Source organism: Ornithorhynchus anatinus, chromosome 15, assembly GCF_004115215.2.
Source record: "Ornithorhynchus anatinus isolate Pmale09 chromosome 15, mOrnAna1.pri.v4, whole genome shotgun sequence".
Classification (NCBI taxonomy): Eukaryota; Metazoa; Chordata; class Mammalia; order Monotremata; family Ornithorhynchidae; genus Ornithorhynchus; species Ornithorhynchus anatinus.
In genome coordinates, this window is record NC_041742.1 from 8,847,951 (window position 1) to 8,868,487 (window position 20,537).

Below are 20,537 nucleotides of genomic sequence, written 5' to 3' on the forward strand. Positions count from 1 at the left end.
TGCGTCTATCTACTCTGTTATATTGTACCCTCCCAAGCACTTAGTACAGTGCTCTGCCCACAGAACGTGATCAGTGAATACCATCGATTGACCGACTAACCAAAGAGCTCTCAAGGAGACCTCTCTGATGTGAAAAGAGAAGCCGTGGGCGGCTGATCCGGTCTCAGACACTGGAAGCCAAGTCACTGTGGGAGCCAGCAAAAACACTACCCTGAATCAAAGCCGGGAGCCCCAGAGCTGAACCAAGCCGACAGGGAGGGTGAGAGTGACTGACAAATTCAGTGTCTTTCCCTCTACTCCAGGCTGTTTCTGGAACCCAAAACTCTGACAATTTTCCCGGAGAGGTTGTTGGAACTAGAAGCCGCTAATTACCACAGGCCAGGGGGCCTCATCCTTGCGTTAAAACCTCAGAAGAGGGAGCCATTTTAAGAGATGGCTTTCCCTTCCTTCTTTATCCTCAAGGGCGTGGGGTTTATTACCTGAACTGACTTTTTATCTGGCCCCACCGAATAAAGATGATACATCTCCCGGCCCGCCTTCTAGCATCCTTCTACAGTTATTAAAGTCTCTCAATGTTTCTGTTAAAAAAAAAAAAAAAGGGGGGGCGGGGGGAGAAGAAATCCAATAGGATCTGAGCCAGTGACGGATTGCTGAAGATAATCTGTCTTGTCAGCCCGGGACTCTACAACCTTGATGTCACTATATTTTCTTCCCAAACCTAAATTTACAATTTGCCGATTGGCAAGACGGTGATGCAGATTGTCCTCGTGGGAAATAAAGGCTAGGGGAATGGGAGAGAGATTTCTTAAAGGAAGAGATGCAGAATCCCGGCTCGCCCTCTCTCAGCTCCACAATCACACCCTCACTGTTCATAAAGGGGGACCCCCGGGGACTTCGGACTGCACATTTTGGGGCGGGGGAATCCACAACTGGCAGAGTAGCACGTCTTGAACCTGAAATTTATGATACCGCAAATCAACCGATATAGAGAAGCAGCATGGCTGACTGGAAAGAACATGAGCTTGGGAGTCAAAGGATCTGGGTTCTAATCTCCACTCTGCCACTTGACTGCTGCGTGACCTTGGGCAAGTCAACTTTTCTGTGACTCCGTTCCCTCAGTGATATTTATAGAGTGCTTACTATGGGCAGAGCACTGTACTAAGTCTTGGAGAGAGTGTACACGATGAGCAGATACGCTCCTGCCCATAATGAGCTTACAGTTTCATCTGCACCACGGAGATTCCATACCAGTTCCACCTCCCCCTCAGTGAGCCCCATGTGGTACGGGGATTGTGTACTTGAGTTCGACCTGATTATCTTGCATTTACCCTGTCTCTGAGTACAGTATTGGACACATAGTAAGCTAATCGTTCTTGTTATTAGGACCAACAAGACTTGGTCTTAGCCAATAAGCATTTATCAGGAGAATAAATTACACCTTCTCTAAGCCCTCATTTCCTCTTCTCCCACTCCCTTCTGCATCGCTCTTGCACTTGAATTTGCTCCCTTTATTCATCCCTCCCTCAGCCCCACAGCACTTAGGTACATATCTAATTTATATTAACGTCCTTCCCCATACTGTAGACAGCACCACCATCCTTCCTGCCTCACATACTCATAACCTTGGCGCTAGCCTTGACTCCTCTCTCTCATTCAATCCACACATTCAATTGATCACTAACTCCTGTCAGTTCAACCTTCACAACACAGCTAAAATCCACCCTTTTCCCTCCACCCAAACTGTTGCCACATTAATCCCAGCACTAATCCTATCCCACCTCACTTTCTGTGGGCAGGGAATGTTTCTGCTATATTATATTCTTCCAAAATATTGTATTGCGCTGCTCAATAAATATGATTAACTAATGTCCATCTCTTCCTCTAGATTGCTGTGGCAGGGAATGTGTCTTGTTGTAGTGTACTCTCCCAAGTGTTTAATATGGTGCTTTGTACACAGTAAGCGCTCAGTAACTACAATCAGTTGATTGGTAAGGTCCTCCAGAGAAGAAAGGAGAGAGAAGAGCAGACGGGTCTGGGAGTTAATTTCACTCCCCAGAAATGCTCTTCAATCCCCCAGAAACTCCACTCAATGCCCCTAAAAGCAGTGTGGCTTAGAGGAAAGAGCACAGGCCTGGGAGTCAAAGGGCCTGGGTTCTAATCCCAGCTCTGCCACCAGTCTGTGTAAATCTTGGGCAAGTCATTTCACTTCTCTGTGCCTCAGTTCCTTCATCTGTGAAATAGTGATTTAATATCTATCTGTTCTCCCTCCGATTTAGAATGTGAGCCCCATGTAAAACAGGGACTGTGTCCAACCTGATTAATCTGTACCCACCACAGGGCTTAGCACATAGTAAGTGCTTAACAAGCATCATAATTACACTTATTGGCATTGAGGTGCTCACTCATCTCTCTCCGGTCTCCTTATCATCACTCCTCTCTCACTGCACCCCAGCTCACACTTTACTCCTCCCAAGCCAACTTTTTCACTATGCCTTATTCTCATCTTTCCCATCCATAGCCTCTTGCCCATTCTCTCCCTCCTATCTGGAACTCCCTATCTTCCAAGCGCTTCTGAAATCACGTCTCCTCCTGGAGGCCTTCCTGATTACTCTGTCATCTCCCCACCCTATTTCCCTAATTCCTACTATATCAGTCTCCTGAGCACTTAGTACAGTGCACTGCACACAGTAAGTACACAATAAATACCACTGATTAATTAACCATGGCACTGGTCTCTTATTTCTTTCTACCTGTAATTTATCTCATGGTCTATCTACCCTGTTAAATTTTAAGTGCCTTGAGGGTAGGGAATATGTCTCCTAATTCTACTGCACTTTCCAAAGCGTTCAGTACAGTGCTCTGTACAGTAAGCACTCAAGAAATACCACCGATGGATTTATGGGTTGGAAGAAGTTCAGTGCTGAGACTAGCTGTCTGCTCAGAGCCTGGTCTATACCAAAAACTCACTCACTATGGGTCTCATTTTAGGTGGAGGCTCATTTTTTTATAGTATTTCTTAAGCACTCACTATGTGCCAGGCACTTTACTAAGAACTGGGGTAGATACAAGCTTATCAAGTTGGACGCAGTCCCTGTCCCAAATGGGACTCGCAGTCTTAAACCCTGTTCTACAGGTGAGGTGACTGAGGCACAGAGAAGTGAAGTCACTTGTCCGAGATCACACAGCAGAGAAGCAGCGGAGCCGGTATTAGAACCCAGGTCCTTCTGATTCCCATAACCTTTGTTGGGTGTGGGGAGAAATTTGGTTCTCCGAAGAGCCAACAATGGCAAAGCCAGTAATAATGGTATTTGTTGAATGTTTACACTGTGTTAGGCAGTGGGTTTAGATACACAATAATCAAATCACATAAAATCTCTGTCCCAAACGGAGCTCACCTTTTGGGCTTCAGGGGGCAGAGAATGGGTATTTAATCCATGTTTCACAGATGAGGAAACAGCCATGATGAGGTTAAGTGACTTGCCCATGCTCACACAGCAGACAAGTGGTAAAACCGGGATAAGAAGCCAGGTGTCTTCGCTCCCAGTCCTGAGTGCTTTCCTCTGGGCCACACTGCCCATGCCCCTTGCCCCAGTGACATCCTCCTGCCCTACCCTCCCATCACCCCACATCCCCCAGCCTCGCCCCAAAAGTGGGCTGCCGCTATATAGCTGGTTGACTCCACACTCTCTCACCTGCAAATTCGTTGTGAGCAGGGAATGTGTCTTATCTTGTTCTGCTGGACTCTCCCAAGCGCTTAGAACAGTGCTCAGCATATGGTAAGCGCTCAATACAACTGATTGATTGCTTCCCACAATGACAGCTTCTGGGTCAGCGAGCTCAAACCACGGGCCCGGCAGGGACCCATCGTAACAACAGAGCACAGAGTCATAAAGGGAAAAAGCAAACAACTTCATACGGCATTTAAAGAAAGTCCTGACTCACGCTGCCGCTTGACAAGTTACGTTCTGAGTTTACGAGGCAAACGCATGTCCCCCTTCCCAGAAGCCGGAGGCTCCGAGATCATTCTCTGACCCTGCCACTTGTCATTTCCACCTCCGAGCCACATGTTTACTGCAGACTGGAAATCCAGGCCCGCCAGTTGATTCAACTCCATGTGGTAATGTCTCACACATCCAGAGTTCAGACTAGTCTGTTTTTGTTTTATTTGTAATAACCGCTATACTACGTGCCAGGCACCGTTCTAAGCCCTGAGGTAGATACAAGGTAATCAGGTTGGCCACAGTCCACATCGGGCTCTGGATCTTAATTCCCATTTACAGATGAGGCAACTGAGACACAGAGAACAACAACAGGGTACTTGTTGAGCGCTTTCTATGTGTCAAGCACTGGGGTAGATATAAGCTAATCAGGTTGGCTCCAATCCGTGCTCCACATGAGGCTCCCAGTTTTAATACCCATTTTATGGATGAGGTGATTGAGGTAAAGACCAGTGAAGTGACTCGCTCAAGTCACACAGTAGGCAAGTGGCAGAGTCAAGACTAGGACCCGGGTCCTTCCGACTTCCATGCCCATGCTCTCTCCACTAGACCACGCTGCTTAATTATTCCTGGGAAAACCGTGCTTGAATGTTTCAAGTCAGGGGAGATGGCCAGAGAGCTTGAGGAACAGAAATTCCTCTTCATCCAACTGTCACTGTGCGACCAGGCTTCAAGACATCAGTTGCCCAGGTTCTTTATAGCGTTTATTAAATACTTACTATATGCCAAGGGCTAGGGCAGAAAAATTGATTGTAAACTTTAAGTTCCTTGTGGGCAGGGAACAAGTCCACCAACTCTGTTATATTGAACTCCCCCATCCATTTAGTTCAGTGCTCTACACAGAGTAAGCGCTCAATAAATACCACTGATTGATTCCTTAGGATAATGCTTGATTCTAGACTCTAAATACGTTGTGGGCAGGGAACGTTTCTACCAACTCTTTATATTGTATTCTCCCAAGCACTTAGTACAGTGCCCTGCACACTGTCAGCACTCAATATGATTTATTGTTGGATACTAAGTGCTTAACAAATACAATTGAGTGTGAGGTCTGTCTGGAACAGGGCCCTAACTGATAACCTTGTATGCCGAGAAGCAGCATGGCCTAGGATGATTTGTATGGGTGTCCCACTGGCATCATAAGTTGAGTATGTCTCTGAGTTCATCTTATCTCCCAAATCTAGCACATAGCACATTGTCTGGCACTAGAAAGCACTTAATAAATACCATTTAAAAAAAAAAATCCTCTTGCACCTAGCTTTCCCATCACAGGGAAGCAATGTGCTCTAGTTGAAAGGTCATAGGCCTGGGTGTCAGAGGATCTGGGTTCTAATCCTGGCTCTGCTACTTGCTTGTTGTATGACCCTGAACAAGTCACTGCACTGGGCCTCAACTTCCCCAACTATAAAATAGGGATTCAATACCTATTCCTCCTTGTAGCCTGAGTGCCCCATTTGGGACAGTGACTTTGTCCAATCTGATCATCATGAATCTTGAATCATGAATTATCAGCATTTGCAACAGTGCTTGAGACATTCATTCATTCAATTGTATTTATTAAGCACTTACTATGTGCTGAGCACTGTACTAAGCACTTAGGAAAGTCTAACAATAAAAAATAATAATCCCTGACCACAACGAGCTCCCAGTCTAAGTTCATAATACCATTACGATTCTTATTATTCACAGTGGACAACAGCACAGCCTAATGATAGAGCAAGGGCCTGGAAGTCAAAGGGACCTGGGTTCTAGTCCCAGTTCTGCCACTCGACTGCTGTGTGATCTGGGGCAAGGTCACTTTACTTCTTTGTGCCTCAGTTACCTTATCTATAAAATGGGCATTAAGACTGTGAGCTCCATGTGGGACAAGGACTGTGTCCAACCTGTTTACCTTGCATCTACTCCAGAGCTTAAAACAGCACCTAACACATAGTAAGCACTCAACAAATACCATAAAAACCCCCAACGTATGTCAATCAATCTTATTTATTGACACCTTACTGTTTGCAGAATACAGTACTAAGTGCTAGGGAGAGTACCACAATAAGCAGACATTCCGTGTCCACAGCAAGCTTACGGTCTTGAGGGGGAGACAGATATTAATAGAAATAACAGATATATACTTAAGTGCTTCCTGTCTCCAAAGGCTATAACCTTGTTAATAACCTTGGTGCTCACACAATTTAAACTCTCACAGTGCCTGTTATGAAGCCAATTGGTTTTGTCTCCACATCATTTCCCAAATCCACATCCCCCACGCTCCTCTAAATGGCTACCACCCAAATCCAAGCACTTAGCATAGGCCTCCTCACTGGTTTCTTTGCCTCCACTGTCCTTGCCAATCTTCATTTCACTCTGCTGCTCACATCTTTCTCAAACACTCCGCACAAATCTCTCCACTCAACAACCTTCACTGGTTATCTGTTGGTCTCAGCAATCAATCAGTGGTCTTTAAATCGAGCCCTTACTGTGTGCAGAGACGTGTACAAAGCACTTGGGAGAGTACAACACAACCGAGTTGATGGACATGTTCCCAACCCGCCCCAAGCTTACAGTCTAGCAGAAAGTCCTTGTCATTGGCTTTAAGGCACTCAATTAGCTCTCCCCACCCCCCCACGTGGCTTGGCCTAGTGGGTAGAAAATGGACCTGGGAGTCACAAGAAACTGGGTTCCAATCCCAGCTCCGCCACTTTTCTGCTGTGTGACTTTGGGCAAGTCACTTCACTTCTCCATGCCTCTGTTACCTCATCTGTAAAAGAGGGATTAAGACCATGAGTCCTATATAGAGCAGGGACTGTGTCTCACCTGATTATCCTGTATCTACCCCAGCACTCAGTACAGTGCCTGGCATGTGTTGAGCACTTAACTGATACAGTTATTACTACTACACTCCAGCTCACACAACCTGTTTCTCCCTAACATCTTCTCACTGTGCCTTGTAAAAGCAGCATGGCATAGTAGATAGAGCCTGGACCTGGGAGTCGTGAGGTCATGGCTTCTAATCCCTGCCCCACTTGTCTGCTGTGTGACCTTGGGCAAGTCGCTTCACTGGGCCTCAGTTACCTCATCTGTAAAATGGGGATCGAGACTGTGAGCCCCACGTACGACAGGGATCGTGCCCACCCCAATTTGCTTGTATCCACCCCAGAGCTTAGTATAGTGCCGACACATAGTAAGCGCTTAAGAAATACCATTACTACTATTATTAACTATCCTGCCTCTGACCCTTGGCTCACAACAAGGCTGCGTTGCCAAGTGGATAGAGCACAGGCCTGGTAATCTAAAGGATCTAGGTTCTAATTCTGACTCCACCACTGGTCTGCTGTGTCACCTTAGAGTATCAATCCCCATTTTACAGAAGAGGTAGCTGTAGCCCAATAGAGTTATTTCCCTGAGCCCTATTAGCTTGCATTTACCCCATTGCTTAGTACAATTCCTGGCACACAGTAAATGCTTAACAAATACCACAATCATCATTATTATGACACCCTTCTCTGGAGCACTTTTTCCCTTCACATCTGGCGGACCACTGCTCTCCCTATCTTCCAAATCCCTCTGAGATTTCTCCTCCTCCAGGAAGCCTCCGATTACTCTTCTCATGCCACACCCTCCCAGCCACCATCTCAGCATTTTTTCACTCCCAACACCTTGTGGCACTTTCCGCTACATATCGCTTGACATACGCTGAGGACTTTCCCTTCCTGTTTTAAGTTATCTCCTACCTGATTCTCCCTTTAGGGTGTAATTTCCTTGAGGGCAGGGATTGTCTCTCCTACCTCTCATCTCCCAAGGGCTTAGTACAGTGTCCTACACCTAGGAGTGATAAAAATAGCATTTAAGAGCTTACTGCACGCACTGCGAGACGCTCAATAAATACAACGAATGGACATATTACCAGATACTTCTTATATCCGGTTTTTCCACTTGGAGCTCAAAGCTACCTTTCCTCCACAGCTGATTCCAGCGAGTTCCCCAGTTTAGCTGTTTTGTCAGAATTTCCATTAACACAGCGAGTGGAAAATATCCAAGCTCTTGAGGACTGGTGGGGGAAGAGATGCCTTGGGGTCCCCTGCACCAAAAAACACATTTCAGGGTCAAATAGGTAGGCAGACTTCACAAAACAAGTTTGGAAGGTGTTACTATTGCCCTGCCCCCAGCAGTTTACATCTGCTTCATGAGCCGATATTTCTGCCGAGAGAAATTCATCAATTTACCTTGCTTGGGTTGGGTATCCCGGGAGCGATGGTGGGGGGTAAAAAGAAAATAATCACCAGGAAGCAAAATTTCAATACTGCATTCTCTTCTGGAGGTTTTATTTCTGTTTGTTTGCTTTATTAAGAGCTTGACAAAGCACTTCATTCAATCATTTATTGAGCACCTACTGTGTGCAGAGCACTGCACTAAGTGCTGGGGAATAGTAGTTCTTAATAAATAACATTAAGTTTTTAACAGCAGAATTACAGTAGAACATATAGGAGAAGAACAACATTAAGTTCTTAATAAATGTCATTACTACTATTGCTCCCCTGCTGATCCTTCGGAAATCATGGATGGGTGAAGAGAATCGATCAATCGCAATTACTGAGTGCAGATCACTATACTACACGCTTGGGAGAGTTCAATACAACAATATAAAAATAAAAAAGACAGCCCCTGCCCACAACAAGCATACAATCTAGAGGGGAAAAGAGACATTAATAAAAATTACAGATATAGACCCAAGTGTTGTGGGGCTGGGGATGTATAAAGAGAGCAAGTCAGGGTGAAGCAGAAGGGAGTGGGAGAATAGGAAATGAGGGCTTAGTCACCACAGGCCTCTTGGAGGAGATGTAGCCTCTTTAAGGGTTTGAAAGTGGGGAGGGGAATTTTCTGTCCTACGTGAAGCCAGCCAACCTTCAGCCTCAAAAAAAAAAAAAAAAAAAGAGAAAGGAATTTTTCTGAGAGAACTAATCTCGGATTTCCTTCTTCTACCCGGGCGAACGAGATTCAACGGGCCACTGCCAATAGGAGAGAAAATTCTTACCACACACGGACCCAAATGACCACTCTCCAACTCTCTCTCTCTGTCCAGTCCTTTTGGACCTGTTTGCTTTCTCCCTCCTTCCCTTTTTACATCAACATTCAATCATTTTTTTTTTTTTTTTACCCCATTCACTCCGTCTCTTCCATTTTTATCTCACGCTGCCCGTGAAAATTGGTGTGAAATAAAAAGGCAACTCTGCCTACAGATGTAATCAAATTGATTTGGCAGGCGGCCTGCAGACACCTAGGAAGAGAGGACCCAATTTACGACAAGGACATTTTCCTCTACACTTTCTAACCAACCCCTCCCCCTCCCTTCTCTCCCCTGACCCTCCCCCCCACCCCCCTTCAGTTTGTCTCTTTCTTTCCTGCTCTGCTTTGATCTTCTTGTTATTTTCCGCTTTGCATTGAATGGAAATAAACCTGGCTCTCTGCCTTTCACAGGAGTACAGCGCATCATGGATTGTACCAGCTCCCTAAGCTTGCCTTTTTGGCCCAGTTGGAGGTGTACTAGGTACTAGGTAGGTGGCCTGGAGGGCCTGGACACTTGACCGAGCAGAGACAGAGGCCACACAGCCTGGACCAAGTGCCTGTTTCTCGAGCCTCACTTAAGCACTCAATAAATACGACTGAATGAATGAATTAGCCTAATGCTAATTCTCATTAGTCTAATGCTAAGAAAGGTGATTTTAATCAAGGGTACTTAGTGAGCCCTCACCGTGTTCAGAGCACCCGGAGTTGGTAGAAGCATTCCCTGCCCACAGTGAGCTTATCATCTGCAGGGGAATCAGTCGATGGGTTTTGAGCGCTGTGTTCGGAGCATGGAGTTTGACAGAATAAGCTCTGGCCCAAAGCCAAAACTGTGGTTCTGGGTTCCAGATTGCAAGCCCCTCACTTTTCCCCATCTGGAGACGGCCTGCTCAGTCTAGACCTTTCACTTGAGAGTTTGCAGACCAAGCTGTTTTCCCTAGACTGGGAGGGTGACAGGATTGCTCTGTGACATCGTTCCGTACATCAGCGTAATCTCATGGGGAACAGGTCAGGATTGAGCAGGCCCACCCTCCAGATGGGAAAACTGAGAATCTGGAACTCTGAAGTTGGGAGTTTGGGCCAGAGCTTATTCTGCCAAATTCCATGCTGCTCCTCTGACCTTTCCTTCCCAAACTCTAAGAGATTACCTGGCTTGCTCTAACCCATGAGGCTCCCGTAGGAACACACCCTTTTTTTCTTTTAATATGCTTACTATGTGCCAGGCGCTGTACTAAGCACCGGGGTAGACAGAAGCTAGTCAGGTTGGTTACAGTCCCTGTCCCACATATGGCTCCCAATCTTGATCCCTATTTTACAGATGAGGTAACTGAGGCACAGAGAGGTTAAGTGACTTCCCCAAGGTCACGGCAGACAAGTGGTGGAGCCAGGATTAGAACCCAGGTCCTTCTGACCCCTAGGCCTGTGCTCTATCCACTAGGCCATGCTGCTTCCCAGTTTCTAGACTGTAAGATGCTCTTTAGACTGTAAATTCCTTATGGGCAGAAACATATCTGCTAATTCTACTGTATTGTACTTTTCCAAGTTCTTAGTACAGTGCTCTGCCCATAGTAAGCACTCAAATGCCACTGACTATCCCCAGGCAGCTGGTCTGTCCCAGAGAGAACCAGCGTGACCTGGTGGGAAGACCATGGGCCTGGACACCAAAGGTCCCAAGTTCTAATCCCAGCTCTGCCACAAGCTTTCTCTGTGACACTGGGCAAGTCACTGCTCGGGTTCCTCATCTGTAAAATGGGGATTCTTCCCTTTAGAATGTGAGCCTCATGTAGAGCAGGGACTATGCCTGACCTGATCATCTTCCATCTACTCCAGCCCTTAGTATGGTTCTTGGCACCATCCATCATCCACCTCCCCATCCTTCATACTGGATTTCACTAGAGCCCCCAGCCTCCACTTACAAGCCCACTCCCATCCCCCAAATGGTGTCGTCATCATCACCATTCCCTTGGCAACAGACTGAGATTAGATATGCCTGCAGTTAAAATGCTGGATCAGACCATAGGGACCCACTCAGACAATCAACAACAGCCTGAAAGGCAGAAGTTGCCTGGGATAACCTGTTTGTGCTCTGTAATAGGTGCTCTTCTTAAAGATACCCTCTACGTGGTTCAGTAGAACCTACTGCTCAAAGCCTCGGGGCTTCAGCTTGAAATTGGAAGCTTCAATTTTGTATTTATTTCTATTTTTTAAGCTCAGGGAACTGCTCCGTTGGTTTCAGAGCTGGTCTGTGGTTATCTGCCGAGCTGCCCTTCCTGCTCTCCTGCCTGCCATTCAAGGTCCCAGAAATACTGGTATGATCTTTAAATGCCTCTTATTTATCCAAAGCGAGTCCATAACCGTCACCTCATTTCATCCACAAAAATCTCCAGATAAGTAGGGTGAGGCAGATAATAACTCCATTGTACAGATGAAGAGAAGCAGCATGGCCTAGTGTCTACAGCATGGGCCCGGGAGGCAGAAGGACCCAGGTTCTAATTCCAGCTCTGCCATGTGTCTGCTGTGTAGTCTTGGGAGAGTCACTTCACCTCTCTGTCTGTTACCTCATGTGAAAATGGAGATTACTACTATGAGCCGCTGTGGGACATCATCTGTGTCTGACCTGGTTATCTTGTCTCTCCTCCAATGCTTTAGTACAGTGCCTGGCACACAGTAAGTGCTTAAATACCATTAAAAAAAAGAGAAAAAGGGGTAAGTGTTAACAATTCTCTGGTCCATTTCACAGTCCAAGGGGGAGGAGGGAGAATAGGGTAGAAGTAGTCTTGCCTAATGGATAGACCAAAGACTTAGGAGTCAGAAGAACCTGGTTTCTAATCCCACCTCTGCCACATGTTTGCTGTGTGACCTTAGGCATGTCACTTCACTTCTCTGGGCCTCAGATATCTCACCTGTAAAATGGGGATTAAGACCGTGAGCCCAATGTGGTGTAAAATTTGATCAGCTTGTATGTACCCCAGTGCTTAGTACAGTGCCTGGCACTTAACTGCTTACCCAACACCATTTTAAAAAATAGTACTCATCCCCATTTCACAGTTACAGAAATTGAGGGAACTAAAGTTAAGCAACATGCCCAATGTCACAGAACAGGAAAGTTGGGGAGCCAGAATTAGAACCTAGGTCCTTCTGACTCCTAGACTCTGTTCTCTCCACTAGGCCAAGCTGTTTCTCCTACTGGATCATCTCTGGAGTTAAAGTAGCCGTATTCTGGCAGTAGGGAAGTATTTATTTAAGCAGCAGCATGGGCTAGTGCATAGAGTAGGGGCCTGGGAGTCAGAAGGACCTGGGTTCTAATCCCAGCTCCAACACTTGCCTGCTGTGTGACTTTGGGCAAGTCACTTCATTTCTCTGTACCTCAGTTACCTCATCTATAAAATGGGGATTAAGACTGTGAGCACCATGTGGGACAGGGACTCTGTCCCACCTAGTAGGCTGTGAGTCCATTGTTGACTAGGGATTGTCTTTGTTGCTGAATAGTACTTTCCAAGTGCTTAGTACAGTGCTCTGCGCACAGTAAGCTCGCAATAAAGACGACAATGAATGAATTAGCTTGTATTTACCCCAGTGCTTAGAACAGTGTTTGACAAACAGTAAGCACTTCATAAACACCATCAACGTTCTTTTTTTTAAAATCAGAAGTATCTACACAACATTTATCATACTTATTTATGCAGATCACAATAGAGTTGCTAGATTCCTACCCTCAAGGAGATTACAGTCTAGTTGGAGAGAGACGGTAAAATTAAGGCAAACAACTGAATATAAAGATACACATAAAGGTGCCACCAGGAGAGAAGGAGGAGACTATATACTCACGTGTTGATGCAGTAGGGAAGGAACTAGGGTGGGGAGATGAGAGATTAGTCAGGGAAGGCTTCGCGGAAGAGATGTGATTTCCGAAGGGCTTTGAAGGGGAGGGTGTTCCAGGTAGGAGGGAGGATGGGAGCAAGGGGTGAACAGCGAGCGAGGTAAGACCAAGGCCCAGAGAGTAGGTTGATATCAGGGGAGTAAAGCAGCAGGCAGGATGGAGTTGGAGGGGTCTAAGGAAAATGGGCACAAAGCTAAGAATGAGCTCATTGTGACGGTCTCCTCCTTGCTATTTTCTCTCTCCCTCACTCCAAAATGAATCTCTACTTGTGTTCCATAGCAACCAACTAGAGGTATCCAAGCGGCTGCCATGACCAGTTCCCCAAGATGGATGCTGGGACGTGCTAACCTATTCTCATCTCTAGAGCCTGCCACTACAGAGTTCTCTCGACACAGTACTGTGACACACAGGAGTGCAGAGGCTTACCATTTTTTGGTGGGTTTTTCCTTGGAGGAAGGGAAGCTGGCAGTTCATTACGGGCTGGAAAACCGGGGAGGCTTATTTGCAAGACTGCTTTTGGGGGTGAGTGGCAGAAAAAGGAGGGGACAAGGAGTGTGATCATATGCTACATTTTTTCTTTTTCTCCTCTGCTAGGAAGATGCCAGACTTGGGTTTCTTGGGCAGTTTCATTCAGCCATTAAGCAATCACTCAACACTTCCTGTGGGCAGACTGTAAGCTCACTGTGGCAGGGAATGTGCCTATCAACTGTTATATCGTACTCTCCCCAATGCTTAATACAGTGCTCTGCACACAGTAAGCTCTCAAATACAGTTGATTGACAAGTACTGCACTAAATCCTTGGAAGAGGATAACAGAGAAAGCATAACCCTTGTCCTCAAAGGGCTTATTCTCTAGCCCAAAGGAGTAAATAAAATCCTGTAACCCTAAGGTGTTGTGTTGGATTTTCCACTTGTGAAATACAGGGCAGAGTATTTATGACATAACCAGATTGAGTGCTTTCACTCCTGAGCACGTAGCTTCTATCAAGCTGTTCCCAGCCACAGATACAGACATTGCTGCCGCTGATTCACTGCAGAACTTTACAGTTTTAACTCCAGAAATAATAGATGTGAGAATGAGCATCGTCACATTTTGACCTCCCTTCATTTTCCCTGGCTATTTTTATGAGTTTGAAGGACCACAAAGAATTTTTAAGTTTTTCTTTTTTCGGTTCATCGTCGTCATTATTATTATTGTTGTTGAAGGTTATACATAATGAAGCACGTTCCTTTCCTCCCCCTGCGGTTTATTTTCTAAAATGCTCTCGAGTGTTTGGGGGGGGGGGGGGGGGGGAGAGATGTAGAGAGAGGAAAGCAGGAACTTAAATTGGTTTCCTTTCTTTTTAACCAAATGCCAAGTTGGAATCTGTGAGTTTGGCTGGACTCAGTTGACTGGTTCATTTTGGGCATTTAGACCTTGTCTTAACTACAAGTCTATCCAACTTCTGAAGCCTAAACGTGCCCCTGATGGTGGTTTGCGGACAGTGAGCCACACATTTCTAGTAAAAAAAAAAAAATCCATGATATTTGAGCACTTAAGGACAGAGCACTGTACTAAGCACTTAGGTCTTACTGTACTGTACTAAGCTCTTATTTACTTATATTAATGCCTGTCTCCTCCTCTAGACTATCAACTCATTGCAGGAAGGGAATATGTCTGTTTATTGTTATACTATACTCTCCCCAGAGCTTAGTATAGCTCTTTGCACACAATACAATTGAAAAAATGAATGAATAGGAGAGCACAACACAATAGATTTGGGAGATCCCATCCAAGGAGTTAACTTTGTAGTGAGAGTGTTTTTGTTCTTCCAAAAATGGTACCTTAAGCACTTACTAGGTAACAGGCACTGTATTAAGTGCTGGGACTGATGTAACCTTATCAGACTGAACACAGTCCCTGTCCCACATGGGGCTCATGGTCTTAATCCTCATTTTACAGATGAGGTAACTGGACCACAGAGAAGTGGAGTGACCTGTCCTAGATCACACAGCAGCCAAGTGGCAGAGACAGGATTAGAACCCATGACCTTCTGACTCCCAGGACCATGGTCTATCCATTAAACCATCCTGTTTCAGACTGATAGTTGCAGACCTTTTACCACAAGTACCATGAGACCATCAGTAAGTGACTCTTCCATGTAGTTGAGCTAGAGGAGTCCCATCTGACTCTTTCAGCAGGTTTGGCCCCTGCCCGGTCCTGTTATGAAACATTCACACCCAAGTTTTCCTTTTTCAGCACCAAGTTTCCTTCCACCATGGGATCTTAAAGACATCCTGGAAAGCAGGGGAGGAGTTGAATGGCTCCGAACCAAGTGGAAAGTCTGGGGAGATGCCCCCACTGGGAGACACTGCGGGATCACACCAAGTTAGTTGACTCCCCCCACGTGGCCATTATGACATGACATGGCCCAGCTGGCCCGGGTTAACAGAAGTATCATCTCCTTGACTGACATTGAGGGTCGACCAGGCCCAGCCTAACTGGGAGATGAAAATACTAGCTCTGTCCCAGTTTCCCCAGGCTGGATAGTCTCTTTTACACTGTCCCACCCTCCAAGATCCCCTCTCGGGACTGTACCTGGAGAGCTTCCAGTACTCTACCAGTCTTGGCGACGAGAGGGAGAGTCAAGCAGAGGCCTACCCATTCCATTCCTTGCTTGGGCAGTGGCTAGCGAGTGGAAGACAATCTGCTACAAGTCAAAACTCACCTGTGCTGGGCAGCAGCGGCACGGGAGAGAGTCGAGGGTGGAAACTGGAGTTTACCGCGTGGAAGGAGGCGATGGTAAACCATTTCCAGATTTTTACCGATAAAACTCTAAGGATACACTACTGGAACGATTGCAGATGGATGTGGGGCGTTCTGGGAGAGGTGTCCTTGGAGTCACTATAGCTCAGAGACAACTCAGCGGCTCAGGACAAAATAATCCTCCAAGTTATGACCTCTAGCCTCATTTCCCACTTTGTCCTCTTTCCTAAGTTGTACGGCATCTAAAGGTATTCTGGCACCCCTCCAGAGCTGACATTATAATAACACTGGTATTTAAGTGCTTAGTATGTGTCAGGCACTAGGGTAGGTACAAGTAAATCAGGTTGGACACGGTCCCTGTCCCACATAGGGGCTTACGGTTTTAATCTCCATCTTACAGATGAAGTCACTGATGCAAAGAGATGTCAAGTGACTCACCCAAGGCCACACAGCTTTTAAGGGGAAGAACTGGGATTAGAACCCAGGTCCTCTGCCTCCCAGGCCCATGCTTTCTGCTAGGCCATACTGCTTTCCATCTCTTGACGGCAGGGGAAGCAGACAAGGCTTAAAAACAACCAGCCAGCATAGGAAACTTTCCGGGAAGCAAAGCCTCTTGCCCACTTCCTCCCCTTATTTCCAAAGCCACACACACTAATTAATCACAACGCCCTTTCCCTGGAGACAGGTAGGCACGCCTTACCCAGTTTGTCTGAAGAAACCAAGATGTCACCCACTCCGCCAAAGGTTTTGCAGTGACTCAAAGAAGGTGGTGAGCCCTGTCCCACAGAAATATTTCTAGGAGAAATCAACTGTAAAAGAGACTGATGCAAAATCTGGGAAGGACGGTTAAGATATTTTGTCTTAGAGATGGATTTGGAGATAAGTGTGACTTCAACTCTCCTCCCTTTCAATCCTAACCATCCCAGAAGTCACCGGCAGCAATATCTGCCTTTGGTAATATAGTCACATAAGGCCCGTGAAGCTATTAGCAAATATAACTTCCTCGGTACAAATTTGCAATTGGATAGGATTCATCACTAAACACTCCTCCCCACTTCCTCCAGTAATAGTAGCAATAATTTTTATTAAGCACATACTGTGTGCAAAGCCCTGTATTTAGTACTGGGAAAAAAAAGATACAGAGGAGAATTAGACACGATTTCTAGCCCTCTAAGGGCTCACAGTATAAGAAGAAGGGGTTGGAAATACTCATGAGTAAAGATGAAAAAACTTGAAGCAACATCAATGACAATAACAAAATAAAACTTTAGCACATTGTGGCTAGAGGAGCAGAATTTCAGGCCCCGCACAGTTCAAAGTCCAATATACATAAAAACTACTGCAGTCATTGTTTGCCTTCCCAGCAATCTAAATAATAACAACATTAAGAATAATAATGTTGGTATTTGTTAAGTGCTTACTATGTGCAGAGCACTGTTCTAAGCACTGGGTCATACAGGGTCATCGGGTTGTCCCACATGAGGTTCAGCCTTAATCCCCATTTTACAGATGAGGTAACTGAGGCCCAGAGAAATAAAGTGACTTGCCCACCCTCACACAGCTAAGTGGCAGAGCAGGGAGTCGAACCCCTGACCTCTGACTCCCAAACCCAGGCTCTTTCCACTGAGCCATGCTGCTTCTCTAAAGGTTGAAGGCTATACCCTGCCTCTAATAAAAATAAATAATTGTATTTGTTAAGCACTTACTATGTGCCAAGCACTGTTTTACGCGGTAAGATAGTTCCAAGATCATCAGGTCTGAAATGGGGTTCACAGTTTGAGTAGGAGGGAGAACAGGTATTGAATTCCCATTTTACAGAGGAGAGAACTGAGGCACAGAAAAGGTAAGTGACTTGACGATGTCATACATTAGCCAAATGACAGAGTGGGGATCAGAATTCGGTCCTCTGACTGCCAGGCCTGTGCGCTTTCCTCTAGGCCACACTATTTCCTCACTCTGCCCAGGCTAGAGCAGGGCTGATGGGAAATCCTGATGGCAGGGAGTCTGTACAGTTTCTATCCTGAGCTAGCTTTGGGTCTCCGTCCCCTATCTTAATAGTAATAATAAAAAAATAGTATTTGTTATGCACTTACTATGTGTCACGCACTGTTCTAAGCGCTAATTGTGTCAGACGGTCTCTGTCCCACCTGTGGCTCACAGTCTAAGGGGGAGGGAGAACAGGGATTTAATCTCCATTTTACAGTTGAGGAAACTAAGGCACAGAGAAGTGAAATGACTTGCTCAAGGTCACAGAGCAGGAAGGTGGTGGAGCTGGGATTAGAAGCCAGGTCCTCTGACCCCCAAGCTCTTTCCACTCAGCCACGGCTGTTCCCTCTCCACCACCCCACTCCCAGAAACAAATCCAAACCTTCACCTCCTCCAGTCTTGTGGGGGCTTGGCTTAAATAGTCCCCAATTCCGTGACTCGGTCTCAATTTTCATCCATTCATTCAATCTTATTTACTGAGCGCTTACTGTGTGCAGAGCACTGTACTAAGCGCTTGAATGTACAATTCGGCAACTGATAGAGACAATCCCTGCCCAACAATGGGCCAAGAGTCTAAAAGGAGGAGACAGACAGCAAAACAAAACAAGTAGTCAATTTTCCCACCTTAGGTCTCGAACCACCAACTATAGCAGGAACCGATACTCCCCAAGATTGGTGACCAAGGCTGATTTACAGCTTTCTCTGGGGGGTCGGGGGGAGAAACAAAAAACAAGAGGCCTCTTCACTGCCTGTATTCAAGTGATTCGTCCACAATATTTTTAATAAATGGTATTTTTAAGGGCTTATTATGTGCCAAACACTGTACTAAGTGCTTGCTGGGGTAGATACAAGATAATCAGGTTGGACACCATCCAAGTCCCACTCGGGGCTCTTGGTCTTAATCCCCTTGTTACAGATGAGGCACAGGTGGGTAAATCACTTCACTGTGCCTCAGTACCCTCATTTTTAAAAAGGGGATTAAATTCTACTCCCTCTTACCTAGACTGCGAGCCTCATGAGGGACAGGGACTTCGTCCAACCTGAGAAGCAGCATGGCCTTGTGGATAAGACACGAGCCTGGGAGTCAGGACCTGGGTTCTAATCCTGTCACTTGTCTGCTGTGTGACCTTGGGCAAGTCACTCAATTTCTCCATGCCTCAGTCACATCATCTGTAAAATGGGGATCAAGACTGAACCCCATTTGGGATAGGGACTCTGTCCAACATGATTAGCTGGAATCTACTCCAGCCCTTCTCGCCTATGACTCAACACCTAACCGTGGCAAGAGAGTCTGTGAACACTGATGAAGTTTGGTGCTATGCCATACAGGGCTACCCATGATGGGAAGGTCTAAGCCAAAGGTCTGAACAAAGTCGATTCACCTGTTCTGGGCAGCAGCGGCATGGGAAAAGAGTCAAAGGTGGATGATCAAGTGATCAAAACGTGGATCAAAAGACAGTGGCAGAGACTAATTTTTACTGTGTGGAAGAAAATGATAAACCTCTTCCATATCTTTACCCAGAAGACGATGGATACACGTACCAGACCTACCTTATGACGCAAGATGGGATGCTCTGAAGAGGGTCTGTCCATGGACTCTCTGTGGGTCAGAAACGACTCTGCGGCATTTGAAGATCGAGACCCCCCGCCCCAGCCCTTAGAACATTGCTTGACACACAGTAAGCACTTAACAGATGCCATCATTATTATGATTATTATTAGGTGAGAGGCAAAGTTGGGCAGGCAACTTCACTTCTGTGTCTCAGCTCCCTCATCTTTAAAATGGGGATTAAATCCTAGTCCCTCTTACCTAGACCATGAGCCTTCAGAGGGACAGGGATTGGGTCCAACCCGATCATCTTGTATCTACCCTAGTGCTTAGCACATAGTAAGCACTTTAAACAGTAATCCCAGGAAGCCCCAAAAGTCTGTATGTAGAGGAGCGCATTTAGGACTGAATGGTTCTCTCTAAATGACCTATCTCAAAGGCCAACCTCCCATTCCAGCCGATCCCCAGGACCTGTTCCCCAAAAACACACAGGGAAGAAGAAAAACAAGTCTTCGCCCCCCAATTAGGATGAGCCCCACCTCAAGAGTCCCCACCCTTTGATAACCAACCTCAGCTCCCAACTCCCCACCCCAAGACCACCCCTGATATCAATCCCAAACATGGCCAGCTTTCCAAAGATAAATACCCCTGTAAGCTACCTCCTGAGCACAGAATTCTTTCTAGGGGCTGCTTAGAAAGAACAAGCAAGCCACAGAGGTATTCGAGCTCGGCTTAAAGGACAAATTAAAATCGGCCCAAGAATATCGGCACAAATATTCACTGAGATGTATGTCCAGGAAGGAAGGGGACATTAGGAACTAGTTAAGTGCTTTTTCAGAGCAGCAACCAGCTCCATTAATGTGGCTTTTTAATGGATCCGGCCTTCACAGATTTGGCTGAAGGACCTTAAGAGAGTGGTTAATAGCATTTAAGAGTGGGAGCTTTGGGAGGCATCTGGAAATTTAAAACCAGCTTCCCCTTTATTCCGCGCAAGACCTGCCCCCTTCCACTGAGAGCTTTTGTTCCCATGTGCTCTTCTAAAGGGGCAATGGATTAGAACTGATCAATTCCAGGGTTGGAAGGGATCTCAAGAGGTCACCAGGATCAGTCCCCTGTCTCCAGGCAGGTGAACACCCAAACCAGTAGCTCTCAATTTGTCACAGAAGAGGGCAATTCTCAAACAGCTTGGAAGGTAAGCTAAGTAGGAGGAAGAACAGGTATTGAATCTCTGTTGTGCTGATAAAGCCCAGAGAAGTGAAGTGATTTGTTCAAGGTCACACAGAAGACAAGAGGCAGAGCCGGAATCAGAACCCAGTCCTCTGACTC

General features: G+C 46.1%; 1 long non-coding RNA gene and 1 other non-coding gene across 3 annotated transcripts in view; one reads left to right on the top strand and one right to left on the bottom strand.

Moving 5' to 3' along the window:
* Nucleotides 1-20,537, bottom strand: part of LOC120638850 — a 198,734-nt gene that overhangs the window by 148,116 nt on the left and 30,081 nt on the right. The window lies entirely within an intron of this gene.
* LOC114817083 lies at nt 15,491-15,628 on the top strand. Its single transcript, XR_003764934.1, has one exon. It is a non-coding gene; the product is annotated as a small nucleolar RNA SNORA7 (small nucleolar RNA).